This window comes from Procambarus clarkii, chromosome 23, assembly GCF_040958095.1.
Source record: "Procambarus clarkii isolate CNS0578487 chromosome 23, FALCON_Pclarkii_2.0, whole genome shotgun sequence".
In the NCBI taxonomy this organism is placed as follows: Eukaryota; Metazoa; Arthropoda; class Malacostraca; order Decapoda; family Cambaridae; genus Procambarus; species Procambarus clarkii.
Window position 1 is genome coordinate 22,103,356 of NC_091172.1, and position 11,809 is coordinate 22,115,164.

Below are 11,809 nucleotides of genomic sequence, written 5' to 3' on the forward strand. Positions count from 1 at the left end.
TTCCCCTTCATTGTGTACTGTCCCTTTGGTCTCCTATTACCTTGACTCATTTCCATAACTTTACATTTGCTCGTGTTGAACTCCAGTAGCCATTTCTCTGACAATCTCTGCAACCTGTTCAAGTCCTCTTGGAGGATTCTACAATCCTCATCTGTCCCAACTCTTCTCATCAACTTTGCGTCATCCGCAAACATCGACATGTAGGATTCTACTGAAAACATGTCGTTAACGTATATCAAATATAGAATTGGCCCCAGCACCGGTCCTTGAGGTACTCCACTCGTTACTGTTCGCCAGTCCGACTTCTCGCCCCTTACCGTAACCCTCTGGTTCCTTCCTGTTAGGTAGTTCCTTACCCCATGCTAGCTGGTTGATACCTGGTTGATGGGGTTCTGGGAGTTCTTCTACTCCCCAGTTCTTCTTCTAGGGCCTTTCCGCTTACTCTAGCATGCCTCTCAAGTTTGAACACACAGAAATCACAATAACGTGATGCATCAAATGAGCAAATCCACAAAGGCCGTGACGAGGATTCGAACCTGCGTCCAAGAGCATCCCAGACGCCGCCTTAATCGACTGAGCTACGACATGGTCAAAAGAGATGAAAGCGAAGTTCTACTGAACTTAATGGATCCTGCAGCCTCTCGGAGACACAAACCAGGGTTTTACACAACTCCCCCCATGCACTCGAGCTATGTCAATAATGTCTCGGAGAGACTGCAGGATCTTCTTCACTTCAGAGAGCACTCACAAGTTTACAGGCTTAGGAGTTTGACATAAAGATTCTTGGGTATATGAGTTATATTGGTAGAGCGGGTATATGATAACATCAGGTAATATTGTTGTTAAACAACAATATTATTCCTTTTCTTATAGTTAACTAACTTGAATGGATGGTTTTTTTCTACCACAGACGTGGCCACACATTTACAATGCTAACCAGCATATATACATTTTCTTGTGTCCTCCATGGACAGGGTGAGAGATGTGTTAAACATATCCTTTTCTACTTACTTCATTTCCTACATTCTATCACTCTTACTTTCTACTCTTCTACTTTCCTGGATCTCGATTTCTCCCTTTCATTCTTCCACTCCCTTTCTCCTGACCACTCTTCCTCACACCTCCCTTCCACCTCTCCACCTCCCTCACCCTACGAGTTTCTTTAATCTTCATTTCCCGATAAGTTACAAGGTGGTGGAGGCTGACTCCATACACAGTTTCAAATATGGATATGATAGAGTAGCTCAGTAGGCTCAGGAACCTGTACACCAGTTGACTGACGGTTGAGAGGCGGGACCAAAGAGCCAGAGCTCAACCCCCGCAAGCCCAACTAGGAGAGTACACTAACACAAGACACACACACACACTGTTCTCACTCGCATTAGTCTGTACGAACAAGTAAGTGTTCTCAGTATTATTCATCATTACGCTAGAGCGTGGCGTGTAACTCAACAGTATGAAGCAAAGTTCAAAGTGCCACCAACTGGGGAAGGGGAGAGAGGGGAAGGGGAGAGAGGGGAAGGGGAGAGAGGGGAAGGGAAGGGGGAAGAGGATGAGAAGTGGCCGAACCTTGGAGGAGGGGTGGAACGGACTTGAGGGGCGTAGGGGACGAGAGGAATGGGGGAGGAGGATGGGGAGGGGGAGGATGAGGGGAAGGAGGGGGAGGGGGAGAATGAGGGGAAGGAGGGGGAGGGGAAGGAGGGGGAGGGGGAGAATGAGGGGAAGGAGGGGGGGGAAATTGAGGGTCGACTCCCTCTTGAGGTCTTTTTTTCTATGTTCCTGGACTCAAGTCATCTATTATTTTCGTGTCTTTTTGCTTAGCAAATATTCGTAGCAGTGACGGCTGGGATCTCTCTCGTAACAGTGACGGCTGGGATCTCTCTCGTAACAGTGACGGCTGGGATCTCTCTCGTAACAGTGACGGCTGGGATCTCTCTCGTAACAGTGACGGCTGGGATCTCTCTCGTAGCAGTGATGGCTGGGATCTCTCTCGTAACAGTGACGGCTGGGATCTCTCTCGTAACAGTGACGGCTGGGATCTCTCTCGTAGCAGTGATGGCTGGGATGTCCGGGTAGCTTGGACGTCCCGCGCGGCGACTCCGCCACACATACCGTCATATAACTTGTCAACCACACTTCCCTGGAAATAAACGTCGACAGATCTGCGACCTTATACTCAGGGGGTCCATGATTCCAGTCCCCTAGAGCCCAGGAGAATGGTATACCATCATATATGTTCCCCAAGTAGCCCCCAGCAACCACCAGCAGCCCCCAGCAGCCCCCAGCAACCACCAGCAGCCCCCAGCAGCCCTCAGCAGCCCCCAGCAGCCCCCAGCAGCCCCCAGCAGCCCCCAGCAGCCCCCAGCAACCACCATCAGCCCCCAGCAGCAGACATACCATCATATAATTCACCGTCACCAACGTGATGGTGAATTATTTCCGTGTTCCTGTAGGCAATAGTGACCAGGGGGAAGTTCCGGCCGGACAAGTGCTGTGATGTGTTCCTCTTTAACCCACCCACGCCCTGTGGCGTCCCCCCTTTCTGTCTCTCTCTCTCTCTCTGCCTCTCCTGTCTCCTCTCTCTCTCTCTCTCTCTTCTACTGTTTCCTCCCACGCTCAGCCCCCCCCCCCCCAGCGGCCTCTACCTGGCAACCACCTCACACACTCCGCCCTGCCGACCGACCCGCTGGAAGCGGATACCGTCCCCAGGAAGACCCACTTCGACGACAGCGACGCGACCCCCAACACTACGACTTTAACTGCCTGCCATCATGTGTCCTGCAGGAGGCGGCGGCCGCGGCGAGGTTATGGTGACGGCGGGGGACAACAGGGGCGTGACGCGCCCGTGTCGTCACGGGTGGCGTCACCTGCCTTGCTTGCTGACTGGTGCGGCAGCGGAGGGTTGTGTTGAAGCTCGGCCCAGGGCACCATATGTGGCCCTGGCCATTAGGAGGACTGGCCCCGGGCCACTAGGTGGACTGGCCCGGGCCACTAGGAGGACTGGGCCGGGCCATTAGGTGGACTGGCCCGGGCCACTAGGAGGACTGGCCCGGGCCATTAGGTGGACCAAGGCCACTAAGGGAGCAACAAGCCCAGGCCGCCTCAAGCCGACACTTCTTATCCACTCCACAAGCGCCGCCACTACCTGTGGTTCCCCTTTAAGATTACTGCTACACCTTGCCCCCTTCCCTCGTCCCCTCCACCCCTGTGCCCCTGGACCCCTGGACCCCTGGAGCCCTCCACCCCTGGACCCCTGGACCCCTCCACCAAGCTGACCGGACCGTCCACCCCCGCCGCCCACACCACCGCCATCAACCGTGCACACAACAGGAGGACGGCCGCGCGCCAATGACTACAAGAACATAAACTACAAGATCTATACAAAACAGAACACAGCAAAAATAGGGATGACCTGATATGAGCCAAATTCAAGTCGACTACAGAAAATAAGGAATGTTCTGGAAAGCCGTCACGAACCCTGCTGGAAACCTCCATCATACGAATTTAGGATGTTTGGGAAACATGATTCAGGATAAACCACGAAGAAAATGTGAAGATTTGTGACATCGATAAAAGGGAAATCCCAACACTGGTTCATAAGTGAGCTGCAACACTGCTCCCGACGCTAACAGTTGACCGAATCAACATTAGCAATGAGTGGCCCCTTATGCAACACACACAACCATTGCACAGGTCCATAAAACAGTTCAGAAGTTTCAAGAACATTATCTTGACCTATATGTGTTCATACGACCCTGTCGTAGCTCAGTCGATTAAGACAGTGTCTTGGATGCTCCTGGACGCAGGTTCGAATCCTCGTCACGGCCCTTGTGGATTTGTTCAGGAAGGTATCTAGTTTGCTCCAAGGGCAGGGCAGTGTAACGAAGACTCTGAATCACGTATTCCAAAAAGAGGAGCCCTCAGCCCTACCTTATACAGTATATTTTAATAACTGCTCCTCTGAACTCTGTGCGTAGTGAAATTAATGAATGTATAATGATATACGCCACTGGGTATGCTAACGCTCGAAATGTTCTTAACAATATACGAGACTCATGTGAGGCAGGACTAAGGGGTAGTCACATTAGCGCAGTAACCAAGGATACTGACTCGCCCTCCTCCCAGATGGGGAGGAATTGTTCGTAAGATGCCAGTGTTTAAGGCACCCTCGCTTGACTGTACAGTGATTGTAATACCCTGGTACTGAGGCCACGCTGAGCGGCCACACGGTGACCAGCCGCTGTTGTCAGCATAAAGAGAGGCTCAGCGGTCTCTAGGCTGTGGCAGGGTATCACCCAAGCTATGGTGCTAATGTCACAGTTAAAATGATGTATCTTGCATGTATTAGCTCTTTAATTGGCTATTCTGCAATTATATATTGCAGAATAGTCTGACATTAAATATCTCCGCTTGTTTTAGTGCCTGAAGGAATGCTTGGAGGGCATGAAAAACCATTAAAAACAAGCCATGAGAATCCTCCTTGCGTGTCCGCGTACCACACAGATACTTAATACGAAGCGTAATACCCCGAGCGTCATTGATCGTGTTACTGAAATTAATTCTATAATGCGTAAACAAAATACCAACCTGGCCAACCTCCCTCTCTGGAGGAGCCAATCCGCAAGTCCCCCACACACACACCCCGTACACACAGCTAGACCAGTGCCCGACTATGCCGTCCCCCACATACACCCCGTACACACAGCTAGACCAGTGCCCGACTATGCCGTCCCCCACATACACCACGTACACACAGCTAGACCAGTGCCCGACTATGCCGTCCCCCACATACACCCCGTACACACAGCTAGACCAGTGCCCGACTATGCCGTCCCCCACATACACCACGTACACACAGCTAGACCAGTGCCCGACTATGCCGTCCCCCACATACACCACGTACACACAGCTAGACCAGTGCCCGACTATGCCGTCCCCCACATACACCCCGTACACACAGCTAGACCAGTGACCGACTATGCCGTCCCCCACACACACCCCGTACACACAGCTAGACCAGTGACCGACTATGCCGTCCCCCACACACACCCCGTACACACAGCTAGACCAGTGCCCGACTATGCCGTCCCCCACACACACCCCGTACACACAGCTAGACCAGTGCCCGACTATGCCGTCCCCCACATACACCACGTACACACAGCTAGACCAGTGCCCGACTATGCCGCACCCGCACTCACAAGCCCATCACAACAACAGTGGAAAAATCCCGAAGTAGCCCAAAACGATGCTATAAGTTCCCCTATGTGGACCAGGCTTAAAACTCTTACGACTGGAAACGGGTCCGCCCTCCCTTCAAGAAAGAATATCAGGAAAACTTGGCTTATTAGGCAAATCGGGCCTTGCATAGTAGGCTGAGAAGTGCGTTCTGGCTACTAGGTACGACATATATATATATATATATATATATATATATATATATATATATATATATATATATATATATATATATATATATATATATATATATATATCCGTTAGACTTATACTGAGGTTTGCCCAATGTCAAATTGGTGACTTTCCCTAGGATTCAACCCCACAACAGGTGACTAACGTCCACGTATCTATTTACTGCTTGGCGAGCAGAGGAATTTAGGTGACGTGTAAAGTGCCCTACCATCTCTGTCCCGCCCGGAATTCGAACCCGGGATTCCCGATTGCGAGTCGAGAACGAACCCAACTGTACTACCCATTATACCTTCTTTAATATACGTAAATAAACCAACTATACAAATAAATATTATGTTACAGTTCACACTGTAAAATCCGATTCATCCACCGTGAAATGCTGCCCATCCCCCCCCCCCCGAAGGTACTGTATTTGTTTCGGTACTTTCTTCTCATCCACATATCAGACACAGACAAGGATACAAACTACAGTACTGTATTATCATCTGAAGATGACACTAGGATTTTCAGGCGAGTAATCCATACAGACGACACGGCAAACCTCCAATCTGGCACTAATCGGGTCTTTCAATGGTCCGCAAATAATAATATGATGTTTAATGAAAATAATTTCCAAGTCTGTGCTACGGAAACCATGTATAAAACGGAATCAAGTCACAGTATAGAAAGAAAAAGTAATGTAAAGGATCTAGGAGTAATCACGTCAGAAGACTTTACCATTAAAGAATCCAGTAAAGCAGCTGTCACGACTGCCAGAAAAATGACAGGTTGGTCAAGAAGGACCTTCCAAAACAAGGGCCGCCATACTAATGATGATACTTTTCAAGACACTAGTGATCTCTAGGGTGGAATACTGTTGCACTCTAACACCTCCCCCCCCCATTCAGAGAGAGCCTGCAAAGATCATTTACCTCTAGAATCCACTCTATTAATCATCTAAATTTTTGGGACCGAGTAAAAGTTCTAAATCTGTATTCTCTAGAGCTCAGGCGAGAGAGATACATAATAATCTACACGTGGAAAATATTAGAGGGACTGGTTCCAGATCTGAACACGGAGATTACATCACATGACTGAGGAAACCAGGAGACATGGCAGGATGTGCAGAATACCCCCATTGAACAGGAGAGGTGCAACAGGTACTCTGAGAGAGAGAACTATCAACATCAGAAGCCCGAGACTGTTCAACACGCTTCCACTACACATAAGGGACATAACTGGCAGACCCCTCACAGTGTTCAAGAGAGAACTCTACAAACACCTCCAGAGAATACCTGATCAACCAGGCTGTGATACATACGTCAGGCTGCTAGCAGCCGCGTCCAACAGCCTGGTTGACCAGACGACCAACCAGGAGACCTGATCGGAGACCGGGGCCACGGGGCATTTGATCCCCGAAATATCCACAAGGTATCCAAGGTTATTTTATCAACATGGATAACTTATAATTGTTAGAGAAAGGAAGTGGGAACCGACCTGTGAGATTTATATTTATTTAATTTATATGAATTTATATTTACGTTAATTTATATACTTCGATAGCAATTTGTATAATGATAAGTGGACTGTATTTCTGCAATAATCTCACAAATCGATCCTCTACACATTAGGGGGGGTTTATATTAATTTAATTTATATATATGCAGCCAATCAAACTACAGTATTAACTACACATTATTAAACATTGAAAAGGTTCCTTATCTTATTTGTACAGCAGGTCTTAGTCCACCAGGTATAACTAGGTTGTAGACACCACATTTTCCCTCTTTGAGGTAGCTTCCATCACCCTGGTAACTGATGCACAAAGCATGCTTCCTCGTCTTGACCTGTCAAAAGGGCGCTAGCTGTAAAGCCAGAATCCTATATATGACAGGTATATCAGAGAAACACTGTACATGGAACAATGAAGACCTGGCTTAATTACCTTTAGTTTGAGGCTACCACGTGCTCTAACCAGGACACCCTATATAATGACATTAATGGCCATAAATGAAAGATACGTGGGTTTCGGAAGAACACTTAACTTGATTTGTTGACAGCGTGTTGATAATGGTACACCTTTGGTTTCCATAACACTTCGTCCAAGTAAAATTAACAGGAGCCTTATTTGCTCCTGTGAGCCTCTGTGGTCTTAATATAAACAATGGCTGCTGCCCCTCCCTCACACTGACGCCTGGCTTACATTGTCCAGATGACAGTAAGTGATAGAAGGGTCACATTTACTCTACTTTAATATTGATAATTAAGTTAATTTATATGAGATATTTTTATGATGGTAAAGTCCAAAGACTAATGTATTTAAGCATAATTCCCACCATAATAGGTGGTGAATATATAATAGTGTGTGGTGATGATATCCCGTTTTCTTTAGACGGTAATTCCACTACAAGTTACGTTTTCTATGGGTTAACTTGTTTATACAACACAGCTATTATCTGTCTGTATGATATATTAAATGGTGTCGGATTTTCCGACACAGGAAGCCTATTAGGCTTATCAAAGTCACCCCTCCCCCCCCCCCTCCTTCACTCCCGCCCTTAGGCTAACTATTGACTTTTCAAGGAAACCAGCCACAAGAGGAGCCTAACTCCCCGGAACCAATTTACTAGCTACTGATCAGAGACATCACAAAAAGGAAACTTTCATAATATTCTCCACTTCTATGTTACTCTCTCTTGCTGAGGAGACCGGGCCCGGGACGTGTCGGTATAAGAGATACTGGCAACAGTCCGTCTGTGTTTCTGGCATTCTTATCTTCTTAAGCTTACGACACTTAAATCTTAACTTTTTATCCTTTGTAAATTTCCCTTTAAAGTGTGTACTAACTACGAGGTCAACAGAGAGTCTGTAGTGGTCGCCAACAATACAATACAATACAATACAATTTTATTTAGGTAAGGTACATACATACAATAAATATTTACAAGGATTGTTTGACTTATAGGTAGAGCTAGTACATACAATGCCTAAAGCCACTATTACGCAAAGCGTTTCGGGCAACAAGAGCTTGCGTCACGTGTGTCTATCGTCTTGTTATAATGATTAAAGAAAGAATATTATTTTAGTGCTTTTAATAATATGATAAAATATAAATTACCTCTGATAGTTTAAATCGACGTTCTTGTAACTTACACTTGCGCGCCGAAAACAATTAATATTACAGTCATCCATGAAAATGATTACACATAGCTTACCCGTTTTCTATCACAGCGGCAGATATTTGCTTAGAGTTTAGAGTGTAATTTGTTCGTGTCTGAGAAAAGGTGTGGCTCGGGCCTCGGCTTCTAAGAAAAGACAATACGTTCTCCTTATCTCTTCCTAGAAAAATGCATTATTACAGGTAAATATGACGGTGTATATTGCAGGAGCTGTATTATCATTAAGAAAGGGCTGAGCACCTTTCCGGAAGGAAACACTGTATGCTGTACTTGGAGACTATTAGCCCGACGCTCTGCCAGTCAGGTTAAACGCTTTGGGTCTGGCAGTAACTGGATGGTTCACCACAAGAACATATTAGAGAAACAGACCTCTAACATACCATACCACCGTCCAAATATACTCTCAGTTCACCAGCACACTAGAAACTAGTCACATAAGGTAGCATCGTACTAGCTGAGGCTCGATCCTGCAGCCCGTCCTCTCCAGCGTTCACGACGTCACTAAACTGATGTACTAAATTGCCCGAACCTAACCTAACTGAGGACCTACCAATAGAAAACTGAACATCACGTCAATTTTGTGAGCTGCCGTGATTTTTAGGACATCAGCTTTTGGCTTTAGTGGACTCAGACGTCAAAATGCGACGCGCAGTTTGAGAGGCCGAGTGACACGCTCCTGGTCTTTACTCTCATTTATGTTCCATTTATATATTTATTTCAGGAACTGGAATTTGATCCCATAAACAGAATGGTGAACACACACACACACACACACACACACACACACACACACACACACACACACACACACACACACACACACACACACACACACACACACACACACATGGAGCCGGCCGGCCGAGCGGATAGCACGCTGGGCACGTGATCCTGTGGTTTTGGGTTCGATCCCGGGCGCCGGCGAGAAACGATGAGGAGAGTTTCTTTCACCCTATGCCCTTGTTACCTAGCAGTAAATAGGTACCTGGGAGTTAGTCAGCTGTGATGGGCTGTTTCCTGGGGGGAAAAATAGTAGTAGTAGAAACAGTTGATTGACAGTTGAAAGGCGGGCCGAAAGAGCAGAGCTCAACCCCCGCAAGCACAACTAGGTGAATACATGGACCCCCCGTGGGGGACGGAGGGACATCCCCCCCCCTTCTGCCCCAGTGCCCACACCTACCCCTGACTAATACAACCTCCCTCCCTCTCTCACTACCCATGCTCCATCCACCCCTGTTCCCCCCCACCCCCTCTATCCTTCTCCCCCCAATCTCTAAACCTCTGTCTGACTCTCAACCTCACGTTACCTCCCAACCCCTCTATGCCTCTCAGACCCTCCCTAATCTTCAGACCCAGTATGCATTTCCTACTCCAGACCTACCTACCCAGGCCCTACCCCAGACCTTCCTACCTACCTTCCTAGATGCCCAGCCCCCATTCGCCCCCCAAGCACCCCCCCAGCCCCTATTCACCCCTAGACATCCCCCAGATCCCCCTAGATCCCCAAAGAAAGGGCGAACTCTGGTACCAAATTTTTCCATGAAGAATCTCAAGGTTTAGTGCACCAATGCTGATGGGGTATCTAATAAAGCAGAAGAGATGAGTGAAAGAGTTAATGAGGCAGATCCTTACATAGTGGCAATAGTGGAAACTAAAATAAATGACATGATCCCAGATGCAATTTTTCCCGAGAGCTACCAGGTGATAAGAAAAGAGAGGACACAGAGACAGGGAGGGGGAGTGGCACTCCTAATAAAGCGGAAATGGAAGTTTGAAGACCTCGGAAATCGGGTTACCAATGAGTGCACAAGCTTCATACATGGAACTCTGACAGTAGATGGGAGGAAGATTGTGATCTTGGTAATCTACAATTCCCCACCAAACAGTAGAAGACCCAGGCAGGAGTACGAGGACAACAACAAGGCATGTATAGATGAACTGCAGAAGGCAGCAACACTAGCCCACAGAATGAGAGCGAAGCTGCTGATCATGGGGGACCTAAATCATGGAGAGATAAATTGGGAATCAAGGAATCCCCATGGAGGGGACAAAACGTGGGGAGCAAAGTTAGTAGATGTTATAGACAGGAATTTCCTAACACAACATGTGAAGGAAGACACAAGGGAAAGAGGAGGAGATGCACCGAGCCTATTAGACCTGATTTTCACCCAGAACGTAGAAGACATCGAGAATTTGGAACATGAAATACCTCTATGGGCCATTGACCATTGTGTCCTAGTCTTTGACTACATGATGGAATTCAAACTTGTGACCAAAGGACAAGAGGTCTGGGAAAGGAGAGTTGACTTCAGGAAAGGTGACTACAGGAGGATAAGGGACTATCTGGGAGAAGTGCAGTGGGAGGAAGAAATTAGAGAAAAACAGTCCAAGATATGATGGACCTGGTCATACAGAAATGCCAGGAGGCCGAAGAGAGATTTATTCCAACAGTAAAGGGAAAAGAAAAAGTAAAGGGGAATATAATAACCCATGGTTTAATAGACAGTGTTAGGAAGCAAAAATGGCCAGCAGGCAGGAGTGGAGGAAGTACAGAAGACAAAGGACAGAGGACAACAGGATCAGATGCAACAGAGCTAGGAACGATTACATTAACATAAGAAGAACATCGGAAAGGAACTATGAGAACGATATTACGACCAAAGCGAAAAAACAACCTAAATTACTACACAGCAATATAAGAAGAAAAATGTCGGTGAACGACCAAGTGACAAGACTAAGGAAGACAGAGGGGGCATATACTGAAAGTGACAAGGAAATCTGCGAGGCACTGAATGCCAGTTTCCATGGAGTGTTCACTACCGAGCCTGAGCAGCTCCCATTGTTAGAAGAGATTACCCTAGATGAAAGACTATCAGATATAGAGGTGACAGCAGAGGTGGCAATGAAACAGATGACAACTCTAGATGCAACTAAAGCAGTTGGACCAGACAAAGTATCACCGTGGATACTAAAAGTTGCAGCGCAGGCCCTCAGCGTGCCTCTGGCAATGATCTTTAATGAATCACTTATGTCTTGAGAATTGCCCAATTGCTGGAAGAGGGGCAAATATTGTACCGATTTTCAAGAAAGGTGATAGGGAGGAAGCACTTAACTATAGACCTGTATCACTGACAAGCATCCCCTGTAAAATACTGGAAAGAATAATTAGGCTACGACTGGCTGCACACCTGGAGAACATTAGGTTTGTGAACAAACATCAA